Source organism: Podarcis filfolensis (assembly GCF_964270895.1).
Source record: "Podarcis filfolensis genome assembly, chromosome: 1".
NCBI lineage: Eukaryota > Metazoa > Chordata > Lepidosauria > Squamata > Lacertidae > Podarcis > Podarcis filfolensis.
Genome location: NC_139604.1, coordinates 48,737,803 through 48,759,718, shown reverse-complemented (window position 1 = coordinate 48,759,718; position 21,916 = coordinate 48,737,803). Strand labels below are relative to the sequence as shown.

The 21,916-nt window shown below is 41.2% G+C and overlaps 1 long non-coding RNA gene across 1 annotated transcript in view; it reads right to left on the bottom strand.

Moving 5' to 3' along the window:
* Window positions 1-264: 264 nt before the first annotated feature.
* The window catches only part of LOC310749415, a 45,331-nt gene continuing 23,679 nt past the window's right edge, over window positions 265-21,916 (bottom strand). Inside the window, exons 2-3 of the long non-coding RNA XR_014541610.1 lie at window positions 18,754-18,992; window positions 265-433 (exon numbers count right to left, since the gene is read on the bottom strand). This is a non-coding gene — a long non-coding RNA (uncharacterized lncRNA). The remainder of the gene's footprint in view (window positions 434-18,753; window positions 18,993-21,916) is intronic.

The following is a 21,916-nucleotide window of genomic DNA, read 5'->3' as shown; positions in this document are numbered from 1 at the left end:
ACTTAAGCATTGACTGCTTATGTAGATTTACATCAATCATAATTGCCGAATGTTGCAATTCTGTATACACACTTGTCTGAGAGCTTGTCTCATTAAACTCATTAGCACTTACTCCTGAGTTGACTGCCCTAGGATTGCAATATAGATGTTCATACATTTTTAAAAAACCATTTCAGCAGAACTCTACTTTTCTTCAAAGAATTCAAAACCCATGAAAAGAAGTTTATATGTTGATTTGCAAAAAAATTAAAAGTTCCTACCAGCTGTATTTCACAATTATAGTTTATTTTAATTAAGGGGGAGAGAAAAATATCTTGTTGTTTCAATTAGAAAAGTAGGCCATCTATAATGAATTCAGTCAGGAAGACCGTTCTAGTCAAAGTCGGTTTAGGCTCAGAGAAGGGTGAGTTGGAACTCTTTCGAAGGGCTGCTCCTGAGAAAAGAGGAAATAAATTACACAGCATAAGAGAGAGGGCTGTGCAGATGGCGAGGGACTGCTGTTATATTAGCTGTTGAGACTTGAACTTGGCAAGAAGCTGAAATAGGCAGTAAAATTGGAGCTGGGGCTTGGTTAGCAGGTAGGAAGAGATGGTGTTTGCATTAAGTTTCAGCACAGAGAGTTTGCTACAAATGCAAAATGGGACAAGATTTAAAATGGGATCCCAATAAGTAGCTGTACAGCAATCCTACAATAGTGGTAGTAGTGGAAGATTCTGTGACAGAGCAACTGTGGCCTGTCTAATAGGATGTAGAGATGCATCTCTTTCTCTTTTTGTAGGGGAGGAAAGAGAGAAATGACACTCCCTAAACAATCTATATGTGCCCACAGACCTTAAAAAAGGGTGGTGACCTTATCTACGTTCAATTACAGAATTTTCACATTCAAATTAACATAAAAAATCCCAGCAAACTTAATGTCATGCTCTGGCAAAAATTTGAAATTTCAGCATTTGACTTTATTATTCATATATTCAATATTTACTATTCATCATTATCATTTCCTGATAAGGCTATAATCTCTTGGGGAAAAAAATAATTTGTGTTCTTTTAAATGGAGTCCTTTAGAGAAGGGGGGGGGGAACCCTCTCAACCTGTTGGTAGATCTCAGGAGGAGATTGGCAAGGATTTCTGACTCTCAGTTCTTTAACAATAAAATCAAAAGTACAATGGAAGCAACTCCAATTGGTGTTCTTGAGGTTCTAGTGAAAACCAGCGCAGAGCTCACAAATCTGAAGTCTGCCCACCCCTGATATACAGGTTGGAAAACACTGGAAATGATTTGGTTAGATTCAAATAGAATTATTGAGATGGCTGAAGGAAGAGATAGACAGTAAATATTGCAAATAATGCTAGTGTATAAAATTAGCACGCAGATGGAATGCAAGAGAAACCCAGATTGTGTTTTCTTATGTGGAGAAGGTATTATCACAGTGGAAATATTACTGTAATATTACAACACCCACTCCTTTTAGTAATATATGGTAATGTTCTTCCGTACCATTGTAACAATGAATTTACTAGATAATATTCATAATTCATAGAACAGAGAAGAGGACCCCATAAAAGCTTCTCCTAGTGCAAAGCTGCACAAGAATGTGCTGGCTCACTGTGGCCAACAGAGTGGATTATCATGTACAGAAGTCTCCTTCAGTGGCCTTTGTGTGGTATAACATTTTCATTGGCCCTAGCACATGGCTTGTTCTGAAGAACAGCAAAGAGATACTTTACACACTTAATATTCACTGTGAAAATAAGAATGCTTCACCATACAGAACCAGCTGTTGCCTTTTTGCAATTTAATCTTTATTGATTTTAAATATTGAATTCATTCATCACAAAAACAAACAAACAAATCACATCAAATACAAAGAAAATGTTACATATAAAATAAAGTTATTCCATACGTTGAGTCTTCCATCCTCCTCAGTATGGGTCCTTTGTTTCCTTGTTGACTGCATATTGTATGACCGTTAACTTATCATAAATTGTCTATAATCTTTGTAGCATATAACATTGCAGAAGTTAATCAAAGCATGCCAAAGGTTTCATATGTGGACAATGGTCTTTCCACCCCAATTCAGTCTTTATTAGTTTATAAACAATACACACACAAAAAATTAAAACATAACTTGAAAAAGAAAGAAAGACAACACTAGAACACAAAAATATTACAGACTACTTTCTCCACTGACAATGTTCTCTTAAGTACAATCTGTATACATCCCATTCTTTCTAAAACTTTTGGTTTGTCTGGTTCCTAATTTTTCCTGTCATCTTTGCCAATTCTACATATTCAAATAATTTCGCTTGCCATTCCATTTTAGTTGGTATTTTATCTCTCTTCCACCATTTGGCTATCAGCATTCTCGCAGTAGAGGTTGCATACACGAATATCTTCCTCAGTTAGCTGTTGCCTTTTTGACCCTGTTGTCAGATAAGTTGTTGTCTGGAATGTTCCAGCTGAGACATCAGCAGTTCCTCATCTGACCTCAAGGTGGCATAATTCAGGGGTCCTCCACCATCATCTACAAAGCCATGTGGTGCCATGAGTCTGAGGTATCCATTGCTTTTTTCTTGCAGTATTGCTGTGATTCTTTAGCAAACCTCCAGAGATTTTAAAAGAATACAAATCATAAATACAACCCTCTGAAAACAGAGTCACAACTGCTTACAAGAAAAAGAGATTTTCCCCTCTAATGACAGCAATGACAAATGTTCAGTCAGAACTCAGGGCATGATTTAATGATTCCTCTGCATTTTATCTAATTAATTTTTTTTTTGAGGGGTGGGTAGGAAACATTCTAGAACTCAGTTTAAGACACTTAATATGCTTCCAGTAAAAAAATGTTGAAAATTATTGAAAAAGAATGAAACTGCATTGCCTCTGTCAAAATATTGAAGCCGAAAGAAATAATTGGAAGAGGCATTTGAAAGTGGGTGTATAAAAGAATGTCAGAAATACTCGTCCACCTTTTATGCCATTTGGTTAAATATAGTTCAGATCTATAGCCATTTGCTTAATTAAAGTGGAAGCAAAAAGCTAGAGGCTCCAAGTGATGAAAATAGAATAAATCACCAGAAGTTGGAAAGGACTTCAATTCAGAGAGAATGTGACTGCATGAAACATTTTTTGATAAGTCATGTGGTTGTATGTGACTTAAAAAAAGAAAGTTTTCAAGCAAAAATCCAATGGATTGTAATTCCTTTCCAAAACAGGCTCATTAAAGTGCCTCTACAAGCCCCACAAAAAGCATAGGGCCCTTCCCTTTTCTCTTTCCTATGGGAAGTTTAAAGAAGGGAGTAGCATTGATTTGGGGAGCAAATCCCAGTGCTTCTCCTTAGCAGCTGCCCTAAAAAGAACCCCCTCTCTCATCTGTCACTGGACTTTACTTTCCAGCATGCTGCTTTTCAGCATAGTGATGGATAAGGAGGAAAAGTGGGAGTGAATTAAGTGCATTAAAAACAGTATTTATTGACAAGACAGGGAGGAATGAGAAATGCAAAACATTTTATCCAATTGATCATCTTTAAGCCTTGCTAGTGGGTTTTCACTCAAGTAGAGTTGCAGCTTTGCTCTGTGTAACACATGTCAGAAAAATATGGTCTCATAGATTCAGAAAGATTAATGGTACTCCTTCTGCAGAAAATGCTGTTAAAACAGTTATGTTGAACACCTTCACTTTGGGTACCACTGATATTTAATTAATATGGTGAAGTTACAAGAATCCAGAAGATTCATGAGCCACAGGAATGAATCTAGCTGTAGTTGATCTCTTTATGAACTAGAAGGTTCATTGGCTGTGTGGAAAGGATTTCTCTCCATCACTAGATTGCTGGGCCGATGTGGCTTACCCAGTTTAGGTGCATTTGTCATGACCGCAACATTTACCACTATGGAATATATTTGCAGAAAAAGAAGCAATGCTTCCTGAGGCTGCAGTTTAGAATGCCACTAATATATCCTAAATTGTTTTTCCTGCTCACAAAAATGATTATTCAAGGTCCGATTCAATTAAATCTGTTTTTATTTGCTTTCTCATAAATGACAATTCCTGCCTTCCTCTGAGAGTTGAATGATCTCCATAGATGAGAACTGTTTGCTTTGAACATATAAAGGGAGACCTGGTTCAAATCCCCACTCATCCATGAGTGTACTGGGTGACCTTGTGCCAGTTACTATTTCTCAGCATGGTGTATCTCATTGTTGCTGTGATGATGAAATGGAGGCGGGTGACACAAACCACCCTGAGCTCATTGGAGGAAGCACAGGACAACAATAACATCAACACTCTGCAGGCCAGGAAGGATAGGAGAAGATATTTTCCCATTTATTCGTCTACTATCAGAACTCTTGGGTTACTTGCTATTATTAGCAACCATTTTCACAACTGCTCATGGGGCAATAAAGAAAAGAAACCCAAGAAAAACCATAATCATGAGCCAATCTGCCCACTTGAAGACAGTTTCTAAGCATCTGCAGAGAACCTTTAGACTCAACTTCTAGATTATTGCAGCCGGACTTCATCTTCCTACCGACATCACTGAAGTAAGCCCAAGATATAGCAAGCAGGATTTCACCAAACTGTTGTACAAGCTATTGCAGAAGGGAGCCTTTTTGCCCAAGAAACAATAGCTCTGTGTTTGACAGTGCAACAGAATAGCACGAGCACTTCAGCTAACAGATTTTGGATGGCACTCAAGATCTGCAAATTGTCCATTATATAACTTATTAGTATGTATGTGCACATGTGCCACAAGGGAGCACAATTTGTATATGCCATCTCAGACACCAAGATGCCATGGTTTGGTCCTGCCCAGTGATCTCCTTTGTCAATCCGTACAGACAGTTCTTTGGACAGTAGCCTGCAAAAGAAACAGGCAGGAATTGAAAGGCATCATAGGGTGCTGCTGTCACTTCAATCCTGCTGGAGAGTGAGAAGTCATTATCAGATTTGCTTTGTCCAGCCTTGTCGAGTATTGGCAAATCCTCCTTGATTAAAAACTTGAAAGGGCATGACTGCCAGCTGTGCCTTGTGAGCAACATCTGTATTAGAATTAAACAGCATGGGGAAGGGACAGTAATAGATTTAATGGAGGGGTAGCACACCGACTCCTTCCAGATTTAAGAGCTAGCCTGGCAAATAAATTCTATTTTCTCTTATTGCTTTTTGACAAATTTTTAGAACCAATTGTGTGGAGAGCCTGATACTCATCTCTTGAAATATATATATATATATCTTTTAAAAATGTATTTGCCCATCCAATGAGTGGTGGGGATAGGGAAGAGAATGCTTGACTTTTCCTATGAAAAGCCAGCAGACCCTGGGATGTTGTGGATTGTAAAGGATAATCTGATACCTGCCTGAAAAGGCCTTTGCCGTTTGTTGGTTTTCAGCAAGATCACCTGAACGACAGGCACCCACACTGCTTTTTGTCAAAGCAGACTGAAGATTTGGAGGACAATGACAAAAAAGGAAGGTCAGTCAAGTTCAAATGAATTCTGAGTAGGTATTGTAACTTTAGTCCCTGCTGTCACCTCATTGAAGGTAATGAATAAAAGGCTGCTGGCCATTATAAGGGATGGGGTGGCTGAACCTGGCATGGGGGAAAATGGACTGAAGTCCAAACTAATCCTCTTTTTCTGGTTTAGTTGTTCCTGAGTCACTCATGTGGTGTGAGAGGGGCTGACGTGTGGCATGAAAAGTTCACCCACCATCCTCAGGTTGGAACACCTGCTGACAATTGCATTTGAGGACTTCAATAGCTACATAAAAACAGTCTTATCAGGGTCAGATCAGTGTTTCATGGTCTCCATGGCAACCCAAAAGACCGTATCAATAGATATTTGGGCCAAGACATATTATAAGTCATACCCTGTTTTTTTGCCAGAGTGGCCCTGTAGTTGAGGATGCTCTTATATCTTTGTCATGGATGGGCAATTTCCTGGTGAGGGTTGATTTGATGATAGCAGTCCTCCTCTGTCCTCCTCCTCCTCAATTGTTCATCCCCAGAGACTTAGGAAATCTTAAGAATTCAGTGATGCTCTCGCATGGCTGGTGCTCTTATTGAGGCTCTGGTATACAATGGCAAGATAGAAAGTTCCATCAACTGAATTGCCCCTAGCTGCTTTCTTTGATGCTGTAGAGCTTGGAGTGCTGCAAGCTTCAGACAACAGAACAGTTCAGACAATGGATGGGATGCAAGTGATGCAAATTGAACTTAGCAAATATAGTCATGCCAATCATGTGGTGGTGATGGCAGTTAAGAAAAATTACTTCTCTACCACCATTGCATCCATATATAGTCTTCTAGCAGAGCTCTTCATAGTGGTTAGGGGGACTAAGGAACTCTTGTTCACTGACCTATAAACACCTGAACCATCTGTAGCCTGCTGTGACATACCTGCTAGGCAGCTTAAGGGACAGACTACTCATCTCCACTCCAACCTTGACACTGCTATAAGTACAGTGGTACCTCGGGTTACATACACTTCAGGTTACATACGCTTCAGGTTACAGACTCCGCTAACCCAGAAATAGTACCTCAGGTTAAGAACTTTGCTTCGGGATGATAATAATAATAATAATAATAATTTATTATTTGTACCCCGCCCATCTGGCTGGGTTTCCCCAGCCACTCTGGGCGGCTTCCATAGAAAACCAAAAATACACTAAAATATCAGAGATTAAAAACTTCCCTGAACAGGGCTGCCTTAAGATGTCTTCTGAATGTCAGGTAGTTATTTATCGCTTTGACATCCAATGGGAGGGCGTTCCACAGGGCAGGCACCACTACCGAGAAGGCCCTCTGCCTTTCTGAGAACAGAAATCATGCGGCGGCAGCCCGGCAGCAGCGGGAGGCCCCAATAGCTAAAGTGGTCTTCAGGTTAAGAACAGTTTCAGGTTAAGAACGGACCTCTGGAATGAATTGAGTCTGTAACGAGGGGTACCACTGTACAGGCATCCAAGTAACTGTCTAATCTTGTTATTTGGGATCAGATTCTATTAATGAGGTCTGAGTGCGTGGACAAGATGCTTGAAGGAATGTGAGCAACTACTTGCTCTCTCAACACCTGCCTGTCATAGCTTAATAGAGCTAGCCACTATCTAATGCCCTTAAACGCTTGGGACTTAGGTATCTGTTGGAGCATCTCTACCCTTACCAGCATGCCCAGACCTTGAAGTTGGCAGAAGGATCCCAGAAATGGTTGTGCATTGTGTAGGGATTTGGGGAGAGTGTTCTCAGCAGTAATACCCCAGCTACATAAATTCATTTACCTGGAGGCATGGATGGCTCCCTCCACAATGAGCTCCTGTTGCCTAATAAAAGCATATCCATTCACCCAGGTTCTTGGTGATTAAGTTCTTAAGTACGTCCACACTAGCTCATGGGAGAGTATTGTGACGTAGTTCTGAAACCACAGTATTATTGTCACATTGATTTTATGACATTTTATTTGCTTTACTGTTTAAATGTGATGCTGTTTTAACTGGCTGGGTTTACTGCATTGCCAAAAAATCCAGTGTGGCAAAAAGCAGCAGACAGTATATAAATGTTGAAAACAAGCAAGTTGGGTGGGCAGCAAGGTGACTAAGTAAGTAAATCAATATACCCAGAAAATGGCTTCAGTTTAATGGAACTGTGTCTTAACTGAGATTTTTGAAATATTAAATTGTAATGTACAAACATACTGTATTAGATGGCTTGAATACCATTCCTGTTCAGGGGAAAGGCTTCAGTAGTCCTCTAATGATATAGTTTCCACAAGGCATCTAATTTGGGCATAGAACAATCAAAGCACCCTATAGATGTGATCTATTTCAGCCTGTTCTCAAAGTAATTAATATCTGAGCATGACTGGAAGGTGCATCATATTTATCTCTCCATCAGCGGAAGAATTTTTTAAGATATGCCTTTTATCAACTATCAGTCACAGTCATCAGACACAGAAAGGAGGAGGAGGAGAAGAAAAATAATAAGAAGAAGAATAGATGGTTTATGCAGAAATGTCAACATTTTTATATGCTTTGAGGCTTGGAGAAATATTGAAAAATGTTTGAAACCTTTCTGTTTGTTTGAACATTAACCTGAAATGTCAAGTTATGAAATGATGAAAGTCAAAAGTGAAACAAATCGACAATGTTCCAGTGAAATCTGTAAGTTCAAATGGGGAAACCATATTTGAGTCTAACTTCCCATTACACTCGAATATGTTTAAAGAGAGCCCCTGTTCCCAGGCAAAAGCAGCACCAGAAAGAGGTGCTTTGCAATGGAGTGGGGTGGGTCTTAACCCTTCTCCACCTGCTGCTTCTTGGCTCTTAGTTGTCCTTCCCAAAGGCATTTTTGATCTCAAACACTGGCATTTAACATGTAGTAATGACCTCAACAACATCTTTTCACCTTGTTTGAATTGAAGGTGGACAGTAAGACACTTCCCTAAAGGCAAGAAACACACCTTTTTCTGGTGGTTCACAGTGTCCAGTGTCCATCATCCTGGAACAATGCAGATTCTCAGTGCTTGTGGTGACATCCTCTGGCTGGTGAGGTGTTATATTTTTCAGTAATATTTTAATATGTTTCTATTTCAATATTTTTTTTTAGAAATGTTTAGAATCAAGAGGAACAAACAAGATGCATTGCATCCAATAATCAGCCTGAGGTTGGTCGGATTCTCTGCCCTGTTTCGGGGTCAGAGAAAGGGTGGGGACCCTCCTTGGAGAGTTTTACACAAGATGACTTTCTGCATCCCAAAGCATCTCTGCGACTCAGCACAACAGGGACAAATTCCCTCCCTTTTCAGCATGCAGGAGGAAAGTATAGGGCTTGCCCCCACATTTGTGTTTGCATTTAGAGGTGACTGGAGGGCCTTTAAAGCCTGGGATGACAAGACAATCAAGACCACATCTTCTCCCTTAGGGAAAGGCGGGGTCAATGTCAAGCACACAGTTTGTGGACCCCTAATGCCCAATCTGTGCCTGCTTCTTTGGAGCTTAATTCATATATTTGTATTTCTAACCCATTGCTAGCATTCTTCTCTGCAATATCACTGGAAGAATGCCATTTAGCTCTGTCTAGAAAATTGCTTCCTTTTCACATATGGATCAACAGAATAATAAAATTAGATCATCCCTCGGCATTTTAATAATCAAAATGTAGAAATCATATAATTGTTCTTTTAGTATAATTACTTCTATGTTATGTAACGAATACGTGCGTAATGAGATCTGTCTTTTAATGAATTAAATTTGAATGGAATATATTGAAATATTTAACAGGAGCATCCTGGAGCATTAAAATAAGCATAGCAAATTAGGTACACATCAAAATGCAGCTCTTTTTGCTGCTTCAGAAGATATAGCTTTTTTTGCATGTGTATTTTTACTGCAGACCTACAACCTAACATAAGGCCAGTTAATTCAAGTCTACATTTAAAAACCAACACTTCCTTCCCTCCCAGTTACCCCCAAACCTTAAGCTTTAAAAGGCTAAAATATGTTTTAGAATGATACAAGAGAAGTAGGTGATGGCTTAGAAAGGAGTACCAAATAACTCTCTGTAAAGTTGGTACTCACTTAGTGATGTGCAAACAGTTTCATATATGCTTAGGGTTGCCATATTTCATACCCAACAAGCAGGAAGTCATCTGAAGAAGTGTGCATGCACACGAAAGCTTATACGCAGAACAAACTTAGTTGGTCTCTAAGGTGCTACTGGACAATTTTTTAATTTTTATTTATTTATTTCGACCACGTCAGACCAACACGGCTACCTACCTGAAGGAAGTCATCCCTTAGTGATACATCAATACCATTTTATGGGGCTGTTTCATGCACCACACAAGGCTTCTCATATAGAGATCTTGGGTAGTATCCAGCAAAGCAGTTCTGCTAATGCAATGGAACTTCCCCTGCCTCTCCTAGGACTGCATGCCCCTATTGCCCTCCTCAGAGGCTTTAGACCATTCCCAGAACAGATTTAGGAGGCATGTGGGGAACTTGCAAATAGAAGAGAGGCAGTGGAAGTTTTACTGAGCTTAAAAGCTGCTACACATTAGAAGAACATTGCAAATGAGACTTTGGATCCTGGGGTTTTGAGCAAGATCCACCAAAATTAAGCACATTTAAATGCCATTGATTTTAATGGGAAAGTTGATGATGTGCTTACTTTTTCCCATTTGAAATCAATGGGACTTAATAGTGCTGAACTATGGAAGGATTGGACCCTTCATCTTTCATACATTGATGTTTCATATATTATTATACAACCTTTTAAACTCCCATTCCTCCTACTGTTCTTTCCTTTCTTTTGCATACCCACATTTCCTTTCTTACCATATTATGGAAGAAGAAGAAAACATAAAAGAATTTCCTTACAGCCATTAAAAGAAACCCTAATGATCAGTAGAAAAAAAGAGCTATTTGGGGAAATTACAAATAAATGAAACAGTGTTTTGAAATGTTAAATTCTTGATTAATCATAAAACTCTATGAACACAGTCTGAATTTCTTCAAAGTACTTGGCATTCTCTGTTATAAAGAAAAGGTCTGATAGGTTTTCTGGATCATACATAACTTAGGATGTAATTGGGTTTTCCGTTCTTCCACCCAATAATTAATTTACCAGCTCCAGCTTATACCAAGTTTGCTTACAAAAAAACCCACTTGTATATTCTAATAATTTAAGAGGTGTTTTTTTTTTTAAAAAAAAGTGTAGTCTCATTTTGTAAGGAACCAGAATTAACTTTTTAAAGATACATATGGAAATGTTTGAAACTGAGATTGTCAATGACATTGCCAAATGTAACTGAATGCTGAATCTATGTAAAATCTCTCTTCGGTTCTAATTCAGATGAGTTAATCATGTAATGATAACTGAAATGGCATGTTATGACTTGGTTGTGTGGAATGGCTCCCACAGATCTGTTATTGCATGTTGAACTTTTTATTATTTGACTGTGGTGTCATAAGTTTATCACTTGAGAAATCACCACCTTAATTCTTTATGTCAGTTGGTCCTGTAACTATTTAAAGGCTGCAGTTTAAAGTGTACAGTTAATAGAAAGTGTTGAAAAGCATGGGATATATATATATATACCAGTATATGGAAAAGCTAATGTGCAAATGGAAAAAGCTCTGTGGTTTTCACTCAAAATTTTCTTTTCAGTAGTTGCGAGCGCAGTAGAACAGAGCCACCCCCTCATCATCAGCATCTCTTCAGCTTATTTGAACAGGACAGGCCTGGGTGGAGAAAGGGCAGCAATGAGGACATGGCTTTACAGATGTACAGATGGACTGGCTCCACTAGTTTGTCTGTGCAGCCATGTCATTGGCACTGTCCTACCCTTCCAGCTATGTGATGCCTGTGATGTGAGGGTGGCTGTGTCCCACCACAATATGCACTTTGCATGGTAGAACATCGCTGTGTGATGGACTAGAAGCCCCTTCTCCCTAAAGCTGACTCCCTAAATCCAGAATGCCTCTGATGAAGAAAACACTCCGTGCTCCTAAGAACACAGGATGTTTCACTGAGAAGAGCATGGAGGATAGAGGCAGAAGGTGGTACCCAATCCATTCATTCTCTCCCCCTCAAGCGAGTCCTACATCGTTGCCAAATCTGCTCTGGAACCCCCAGAGCATTTGGGGTGTGCGTGGTGGGAGAAGAGGAGGAAAATGTTCCATTGAACAAGAATAAATGCTCATGGTGGTGGAATGTTCATGTTAGCACTACTTGTTACGAAAAAGGAGCAATGCTGCTGAGTGCTCCAGATGGCTGGAAAGCCAAACAGGATGTTTATGTTATGGGACTGTACCGTGGGAACCAGGGACAGTCTATTATGTGCTCTGAGCACCGGATGTTAGCTCAGAGTGTCACATGACCCTGTACTGGAAGTACATGGGTGGAGTTATTCTCTCTCTGCTGTGGGTATCAGAGGGTGCAGACATGTTGTTCTCTGCACTGAGGAAAGACAGAAATAAAGACATGTAGATATATTTCTGTCTGTCTCTTTCCCCTCCCTGGGAGAGGAGGGGGAGGAATGGTTGTGTTCTTCTTTCACGTTGGGAAGAATCGCTGATTGGAGACCTCCTTTGATCCTGCCGGGAGTCGCAGACAGGAGGTCACAAGGATTCAAGCCGGGCACCTGGAGGGTGGCCAAATTCCTCTGAAGACAAGGCTTGAATCAACATATGGTAGCAGACGCTGCTGGTTTTCTGATCCATGGGAATCAGCATGAGAGGTGAGAGGTTGATGGATCGTGTGCCATCCTCTGCACCAAGGAAAGAAGATAACGTCTGAAATTGCAGCCAGAAGCTGAACAGACGGCTGGCCCCAAGAGGGGGTGTTTTCCAAGCAACGGAGCCCCAAAAAGGTATGCTGAATATCGGGCTAAAAGTGTGAATGCAGATTGATTTATTCTCTGGTTCACGAGAGCTGCGTTTGGCAAAACAAGCTCTGAAAGAAAGGCTTGCATACCAGAAATTCCTGTGGTGAGATAAGGATTCCCGTCCCGGGGAAGGTTGCTAAGCAACGACAGTCGGCCAGTGGAAAACTACTGACACCTGGGGCTGGCTCAGTCAGAGCCGGGAAAGCGAAAGTTGTTTTGACTTTCAGACAGCTTGGAGATTGCCTGCCTGGGAGAGAGGCAGAAAAACAGCTCAAAAAGGAGCTTTTGGATTTTTACTAGCTCGAGAGTGGAGAGCTGAGACTTGAGTTCCGCATGGATGCCAAGAAGGGGGGAGTGCCCCTGAGTGCCGTGGTTCAGGATGAACACAGCCGGCATGCTGCACTGGAAGTAAAGGACAGGGGGAGGGAAGAACGGAGTTCTAATTCCCCCACTGATGTTGCTACTGGAGAGGATGCTGTAGCTTTGAACGTTGTCCGATGTTACAATTGCGGACAGGCTGGGCATCTTCAGCGGAGCTGCAAGAAGCCATGCCAGCCGAAAGGAGCGAAGGGCCGCTCAGCAAAGCCTGAGGCAGCAGGCAAAGGTCATACCAAGTCTATGGTGGAACCTGCAAGGGCTCTGATGGCGAAAGGAACCACGCCAGATGTTGGGAACTCGTTTGTAATTGACACTGGATGTAATTTTCATATGTCCCCGCACAGAGGACTCTTTTCGACGTTTAAGAAGCAAAGCTTCGCTGTGGAACAAGCCGACGGTCAGAAGCTGGAGGCGACTGGGGTTGGATCTGTCTATCTTAAGAGTCTGAACTTGACAATAAACAATGTTTACTTGGTTCCTGAACTGAAGTTCAATCTGCTGAGTGTTTCGCAGATTGCAAAGAAAGGACTGAAACTGTCCTATGATGATAAGAGCTGCGAGATCTTCAAAGATGGAGAGTTATATCTTTCTGCCAGACAGAAAGGTGGACTGTATTTGTTGGACTTTGACCAAAGTGATTACATGGAATGTAATCCTGAGTCTAACATGATTTCTCTTGCAGGTGTGACCAAAACGAGCGCCAAGAAGGTGGCCAGGGTCGACAGAGCGTTTCAGCGGGTGTATGCTGATGTGATTGGTCCTCTAGAACCATCTAGAGGCAATGCAAGATTTTATCTTGTGTGTGTGGATCATTTCTCTAACTTTGTCTGGGTTTATGTGTTAAAGAGGCCACAGGAAGCCTTAGAAAGGTTTCAGGAGTTTTGTGACAAAGTTAAAGATATGCATGATGCTAACATTGATTGTCTTTTGACAGATGAGAAGCAGATTTTTCTTTTACAGGATTTCCAGAGGTTCCTGCAGAAGAAGGGGATCAGACACAAGATTGCTGTTTCAGCGGAAGCGTGGAACAGGGGTGTTTGTGTAAAAGTGAACAAAGAATTGCAAAAGGGAATGAATGCGCAATTGCTTAGTTCACATCTGCCACATGAGTTTTGGGCGGAGTCACTCATGTCGTTTTGTCATGCGTGGGTGAGAAAGGTTTCAAGAGAGTTGGGAAGTTCTCCTTTTGAGAAACTGTTCCAGAGAAAACCTTCTGTTGCCCATTTCAAGGTTTTTGGGTCTCATGTGAGGACAGAAGCTCCAGGTGGAGTAAAGAATGCCAGAGGCATTTTTGTGGGGTATGAAAAGGGTCTCTACAGAGTAATTTTGTCTGAATCTGGTCAGGTGATTCTCACAAAATTTCTAGAGAGTGCTCCTGAAAAGGAGAGAGTGATAGTGCACACATTTCCCACAGAGGACGATTCAGATGATCATGATGATTTCACAGAGTACAGTGGTACTGAGAGTGACAGTGATAGCTCAGACAGCTCAGTTGTCACAGTCATTGAGAGGAAATCTCACACAATGGATAGACCTTCACAGGTGAAGGAGGAACCACTGTTTACTGTTGGAACTGGTTCTCCTAAGAGTCCTGAGACTGAACCAGTGAGCAGAGAGGATCAGCACCTCTTGCGCAGGTCTGAGAGAGTCACAAAGGGTGAACCACCCAAAAGGTACTCAGAAGAGTTTGCTAACTTAGCTGTTGCATGTGTTGCTGTTGTACACAACCGAGGACAGGTTGGAGCTGTGTCTAAGTCAGAGACAAAGACACAACAGAGAGTTGCTAGCCAAGGGAATGCAGGTGCACTCATTCCTTGGAAGCCAGACAACCAGAGAGGTACACTGGGGAAACCAGTGGCGGGTAGTTCCAAGGGTGGAACTGAAACAACAGGGGAGTGTTATGTGTATAACAACTGTTTGTTTTCTTCTCTGGATCACGCTTTGCTTGCCGCAACATGCATTGATTCTTTTGGGGGAGGTTGTTACGAAAAAGGAGCAATGCTGCTGAGTGCTCCAGATGGCTGGAAAGCCAAACAGGATGTTTATGTTATGGGACTGTACCGTGGGAACCAGGGACAGTCTATTATGTGCTCTGAGCACCGGATGTTAGCTCAGAGTGTCACATGACCCTGTACTGGAAGTACATGGGTGGAGTTATTCTCTCTCTGCTGTGGGTATCAGAGGGTGCAGACATGTTGTTCTCTGCACTGAGGAAAGACAGAAATAAAGACATGTAGATATATTTCTGTCTGTCTCTTTCCCCTCCCTGGGAGAGGAGGGGGAGGAATGGTTGTGTTCTTCTTTCACGTTGGGAAGAATCGCCGATTGGAGACCTCCTTTGATCCTGCCGGGAGTCGCAGACAGGAGGTCACAAGGATTCAAGCCGGGCACCTGGAGGGTGGCCAAATTCCTCTGAAGACAAGGCTTGAATCAACACTACTTTGGACGCGACCCAGAATTAATGATTAGACCTTTGCATCCTTTTTCAGCTTTTGACAACATGGGTGGGACCTGTCAGTAAATGCTGTAATGTACAGTGATACCTCGGGTTAAGTACTTAATTCGTTCCGGAGGTCCGTACTTAACCTAAAACTGTTCTTAACCTGAAGCACCACTTTAGCTAATGGGGCCTCTTGCTGCTGCTGTGCCGCTGGAGCACAATTTCTGTTGTCATCCTGAAGCAAAGTTCTTAACCTGAAGCACTATTTCTGGGTTAGCGGAGTCTGTAACCTGAAGCATATGTAACCCACTGATATTTAATATCCCATAGCTACTGCTCAGTCCTCAGCAGACTGTTTTGGAGGAAGTTCATCCCCTTAGGTCCCCTCACCCACTTAAGATTGCTTGTACTTTTGCATATCTCATGTTTCAGTATCTCATGTTACCTCCCTCTTGTTTCTCAGTGTTTCCCTTTGGGCTCTGCTTCTCTCAGCACTCACCCTCTGAGTTCACTATTAGAGCATATGACAGCATGTGCCTCCAACTGAGTTCAGACAAGCAAGAAACCAATTGCTGCTCATATAAAATGGTCTTCTACTTGGTCCCCTTGCAGCTTTATTGTTGAAACAGGGACATCATCTGAAATAGTTCACCAGTTTCATTGAACCCAAATAACATGTGCTTGTTACAGAACAGTTTCGATGGGCAGGTATATGCCTCAGTATGAAATTCAATTCTCTCCCCCCACACCCTGCATCTTCTGGCTACTCTTTGAAAGTTAAATAAGTCATTGCACTTTATAAATAACTATTGATATTTCACATAAGACACTCTAAACATACTTCAGGGCACAGGCCCTATCGATTTAGTCATTACTTTCAGCATTTTCTTATTTACCTCATCCAAGATTTGCTGCATGCTGCGTTTTGAGATAATTCAACAGCTGAATTTTAAATAGAAGAACCAGTCATATAAGCTACCCAGTGAAATGAGCACATTAAGTATTTTTATACCTAATGTTACTGTGATTTTTTTTGCAGAGTCATAGCTAAGCAAATGTGTATCTTTACTGGACCTCTGTACAGTAGTCCAGTAGCAGATGGAGAAGGAAACTTAATTTATATTTTAGTTTTTATGGGTTACTTTTACTGGTATCTCAGCTGCTTTCAAAAATCACAATTACCTTCTGTCAACATGATCACAAATCACTTTTTTATACACTAATGAAATCATATTTTTATTAATGTAAACATATATACAAAGTCAGACCACTGTGTATCTATCTAGTGCAGCAGGGGTTGCTAACCTCTGGCCCAGATGTCGTGGGAATCCAACTCCCATCAGTTCCAACCAGCTTGAAAAATGCTCAGGGATAATGGAAATATAGTCCATGCCATCTGACCCCAGGCACATGGTTTAGCTCTCTCCAGACTAACCACAAACTGTAGCCAACATTTGTTTCAATATGTTTTTAACCAATTTTAAATCTGAATTTTAAATTGTTATCTGCCCTGGGAAATGCTGGTGAAAGGGGGTGTAATAAATTTAACTAGCAGCAAATAATCCTATGGTTTGCAGTTTGTGGTTAGTCCAGGAAGTTAAACCAAGAGCCCAAGTTCCGGTGACATGGTAAGCCACACCATAGCTTGGCTTAGCACAGTGCAGCAACAGAACAAGCAAGGAGGAGCCAGGTGGTCGCACTAAGCTATGGTTGCATGTGAAGCTTGGTGGCTAGGAGTGCCTTTTTCATCTCCAGCTGGTTTGCCAGCTACTCGCTGTTTGCACCCAAATGACTTAGCCACTATGTTCCATGCTCTGGTAACTTTCAGACTGGATTGCTGCAATGTGCTCTGCATGAAGCTGCCCTTGAAGAAGACTCAGAAACTTCATCTGGCTCAAAATGAATCAGCTAGATTACTGGCTGGGACTCCATCACATATATCAACTGTTTTTTGTTTTTTTAAGAAAACTTCATTTGTTGCCAGTTCATTTCTGGGCCCAATTCAATATCCTCACATTTGTGTTTAATGACATAAAATGCATAGGTCCCAAATATCTGAAAGACCATTTCCTTCCCTACAGACTTTCTCCAGTGCTAAAATTGGCAGAAGAGACTTCTAAGTTATTCTGCTGCCCTCAGAAGCTCAGGTGGCAGTGGCCCAGGAGAGGACATTCTCTGTCATGAAACTCCCTCCCCACAAATGTGCATATGGAAATGTTATTATACAGTTTTTGGTGAAGGCTAGAGACAGACCTCTTTACCCTGACCTTTGACACCCCACTTTCAGGACCCATCCTATTCTTTGTAATTGTGTTTTTTAATTGTAAGTTCTTAAACTGTATTTTAAAATTGTTGTAACCCACCCTGGGACATTAGAGTGAAGGTTGGGAAAATCCTTCTCCTAATCATCACCATTGTCATCATCATCAGGCCATTGAATGCCATCTTCAAATATTTGATGGGCTATCACATAAACTGAGGATGGAAGCCAAACCAATGTCCGCAAATAAGATAAAAGGGATTTCTGCTAAACATTAAGTGAGCTGTGAAGCAGGCTACTATGGAAGGTGATAGATTTTCCTTCCTAAGATTTATTTAAGCAGAATCTGGAAGGCCACCCAACCAAAATGCCTTTGTGCTCCCTTCCAACTCAGATTCTGTAATATGCTTGCTGGTATTTTAGTCTACGATAACATTGTGGTTGTGCCCAATGTAGCTCCCTCAGAAAGAGCATTTCCAGGAGAATATGCTTTTTAAAACTTCTAGTGACTCCTGAGAGATTCTTCTGATGCCAAAGAGTTGGCAATTTTGACTTTATAAACATCCCATTTCAAATCTAAACTCGGCCTTCGATATCTATCACCCATGGTCCACATGAACCCATGGCACATCCCTAGAGCTATCAGCTTGCAAACTGCTTCTGTAGTGACTAAAATAAATATGTGAGTTTACAAAAAAACAACAACACCCCACCAAAAATATATGAGCAGAACTAGCTCATTTTTTTTAGTCCTTTCCTCCCCGCAAAGAGAGGTCAGCAGCACCTTTGCTTTCTTGCTTCTTTTTCTCACCAGTGATGCATTTTCAGCCTGCTTTGAGTGCAAGAAGCATGAGATTAGACAAATGTGTAATTACTTCTTGACCTGCTCTCCTCTGTTATACATTTTCATGAGATGCCATGATTCATTATTTGCATTGATATGTACAGAAGGCTGGGGCTGCTTCGTTGATATTCATTTATTCAACAGTCTGTAATCTATATTTAATGGAGTACCAGACTGTGGCATAATAAACCGTTTAAAAAAGATAGCTGCTGCTTACACGGAGGTTATTGCTTGCATAACCTGTACTTATTTTTCATTACAAACCTAAAAGAGGGGAGCATAATTCATACAAGAAAATGAAGTTAACATTTAATGGTTTAAAAATGATAGTGTGCTATAACACCGTGCAATATGCTGAGTGCTTATAAAACAAAGCAGAAAAAGACCAAAAGGAGAGATAGAATAAATACAAATAAAAGGAGCATTTATACAGTATCATGGCTGCTTACTCTGAGCAATATGTTGCATTTTGTGGACAGCTTTTCCTTGGAAACAGGTAGGTCCACAAGTTCTTTGCTTGCTTCTCTCATTGTTCAGACCACGTGATTGCCCTCCTTCATTTCTTACAATGAATTCCATGAAATTTCAGGATCCTGGAGGGATGAGGAGGACTTGCTTCCCTTCAAATCTCTCCATGCCTGTGTCTCCCTACTTATCTCTCAGCTGTCATTAGGGATGTCAAAGAATTCTGACAAACCAGAATATGAAATGGCCAACGTTTGCTTATTTATCCCATGTTTGGAATGGAAATCAGTCCAGTGAATATGTTTCTTATTTGCTGTTGTTGCTGCTTCCAGTCCTCAAATGATTTGTAATTGATTGTGTGTGTCCCCCCGCCATCCTTTGTGTTGTGTTTCCTTTGCATTGGAATATCACAATGACAATGTCATATGTATAATTTAAGAATTTAATTACATAAATTATGTAAGTTTTGTCATTTGCCCCCAACAGACAATGAGTGCAATGAGTAACATAGTTTTTTAGTATAACACAAACTGCAGTGGAAATGAGACAGTGCTACAAGCGATGAAAATAGTGTGCAATGGAAAATCATGCCTTCTTACACCCCCAGCTCTGTTCATGACCTTTGGTCATCCTTCTCCACCACTCTCAAGTATCCAAAGTCTCTTTCTCTTTTAAATGGCTCTTCACTGTCTGCCGTGTCCATTACCCTCACCTATGACCTCTCTCCCCTTCATGGATCACTGCCTTGCTGTGGCGAAGGGGCTTGAATAACTCAGAGAAGCTATGAACTATGCCAAGCAGGGCACCCAAGATGGACAAGTCATAGTGGAGAGTTTGGACCAAACGTGATCCACCTGGAGGAGGAACCGGCAAGCCACTCCAGTATCCTTCCAAGAAAACTCCATGGACAATGACAACTTTGACCAAACTGCGGGAGGCAGTGGAAGACAGGAGTGCCTGGCGTGCTCTGGTCCATGGGGTCACGAAGAGTCGGACACGACTAAATGACTAAACAACAACAACAACAACATGACCTCTCTTCCTTCTTATACCACCTCAAAATTCACATGCCAAGTCACTGAAGACTTTGACACACAACCTTTCAGTGCCAAACTGCATAAGAATGTAAAAAAAGCCTTGGAGGATCTGGCTAGTGGTCCATCCAGTTTAGCATCCTGTTCTCAAAGTTGACAACCAGATGCCCATAGAAAGCCAGCAAGGAGGACCTGAGCAAAACAACTTTCCCCTCCTGTGGTTTCCAGTAACTGGCATTCAGAAACATATTGCCTCTGACCATCCTAGCTAGTAGCCATTGATAGCCTTGATGTTAGATTGATTGCTTGAATGCAATCAACATGCAACAATATGGCTTCAAGGTACATTCGGTCCTGGGGAAGCAGACTCATCTCAGATGTAGCCATCAGGTAGAAGGAGTAAGGAGAGGGAGAGGGAGAGAAGGGGATGAGGGAGAGGGAGAGAAAGTGGAAGCAAGGTAGTTGAGGCCCGGGTCTCCAACCTCGTATCTTTTTAAATCTAACTCAGGTTTATCATTCCGAAGTCTCCAGTCTGCCTTGTCCCTCTTTGATTTCACTTTCAAGCAGTAACACTTGCCATCAATGCAAATGACAGGGCGGTATTGATGCTCCAAGGGCCTTTCAATGATTAGCTGCCAGGATTGTCCAATTCAAAGAGCTTTGCTGAATGGAACGATGAAGAGTGAAGATGAAATCACCAGCCACGTCCAGTATCATCAATCTCCTGGGATTGACAGCCACAAATAGCAATAGATGTCATGGACAGGTATTGTTGTTCAGGGTCCCCCTTTGAATGACAAAGTACATCGGGATTAAGGCAGCCTTTCCCCCTTTGCCTTTCTCATTGTTCCATCCCAGACCAGGGCATTTTCCTCCTGACTGACTTTTTTAAAAAATCTCACTCGCTGAACCTATGTATTATTCATGAACATTGCAATGAACCTAACCAGATTTTTTGCAACATACTGAGCATCTGCATAAATATCCCTGAAAGCACAGATCAGATCACAAGTGTTTATTAACAATCACTTTTGTCATAGTAAGAGAAATTAGGCTTTATGGATCATGTTATTTATGGATAAATGAACTCCATAGACTTCCCATGTTCTCTTGTTAATGTGATAAAACCTCAGATTTATGGGCAGAAATGTTCAAGAAAGCAATTCATTTTACAGAGCTATTGTCTAGGCAAGATTTCTGGAGGCAGTGAAACTACAATTCATGGTGGTGATGTGTTTGGCCACCTTGATCACTATGAATGGGCAACAAATGTGTTGTTCACAACCACAGAGTTGTTTTTCTGGATTGTTGGGAAGCCCTTCTTCGCTTTTGGAATTCAATACTTATTTACTGTACTTTAGGAAAGGTGACACTCCACAGAGCTAACCTCTTTAAATAATATGGGATTGCAGGGGCTCTTTCTAAGGTGAGCATATTGCCTGCCTGCTGTAAGAGTGTCTGTTTCCAATATGCCTCGTTTGTATATTTCTAAATAGAACTAATATTCTATTTATTAGTTAGCACCTTCAATCCCCAATGTTTGACATGAGTAAAGGAATTTGAAACCTTGACCATTGCTCATAGACTTCTCATAGACCAGGCAGAGGGCCTTCTCTGTAGTGGCGTCCGCCCTGTGGAATGTCCTCCCATCAGATGTCAAGGAAATAAACAACTATCTGACTTTTAGTAGACAACTGAAGGCAGCCCTATTTAGGGAAGCTTTTAATGTTTGATGTCTTATCACATTATTATTATTGATATACAGGTGGTACATGACACCAGTCAAGCTTGCAAAAATATATCACTTGCCCGATAATAAATGTTGGAAATGTAAAGAAAATGAAGGTACATTAGACTTTAGACTCTTCCAGTATGCAGTTACGGCAGCAAGAATTCTTTTGGCCCAGAAATGGAAACAAGAGGACATACCGACGATTCAAGAATGGAGAATGAAACTGACTGACTATGCGGAACTGGATAAATTGACTGGGAAAAGAAGATATGTTCGAAACCAAAAGTTCATCGAAGATTGGGGAAAATTTGTTGATTATCTGAAAAATGTATATGAGGTGCAAACAACGCTAGTGGGGTTTCAAGAAGCACTGTAAAAACT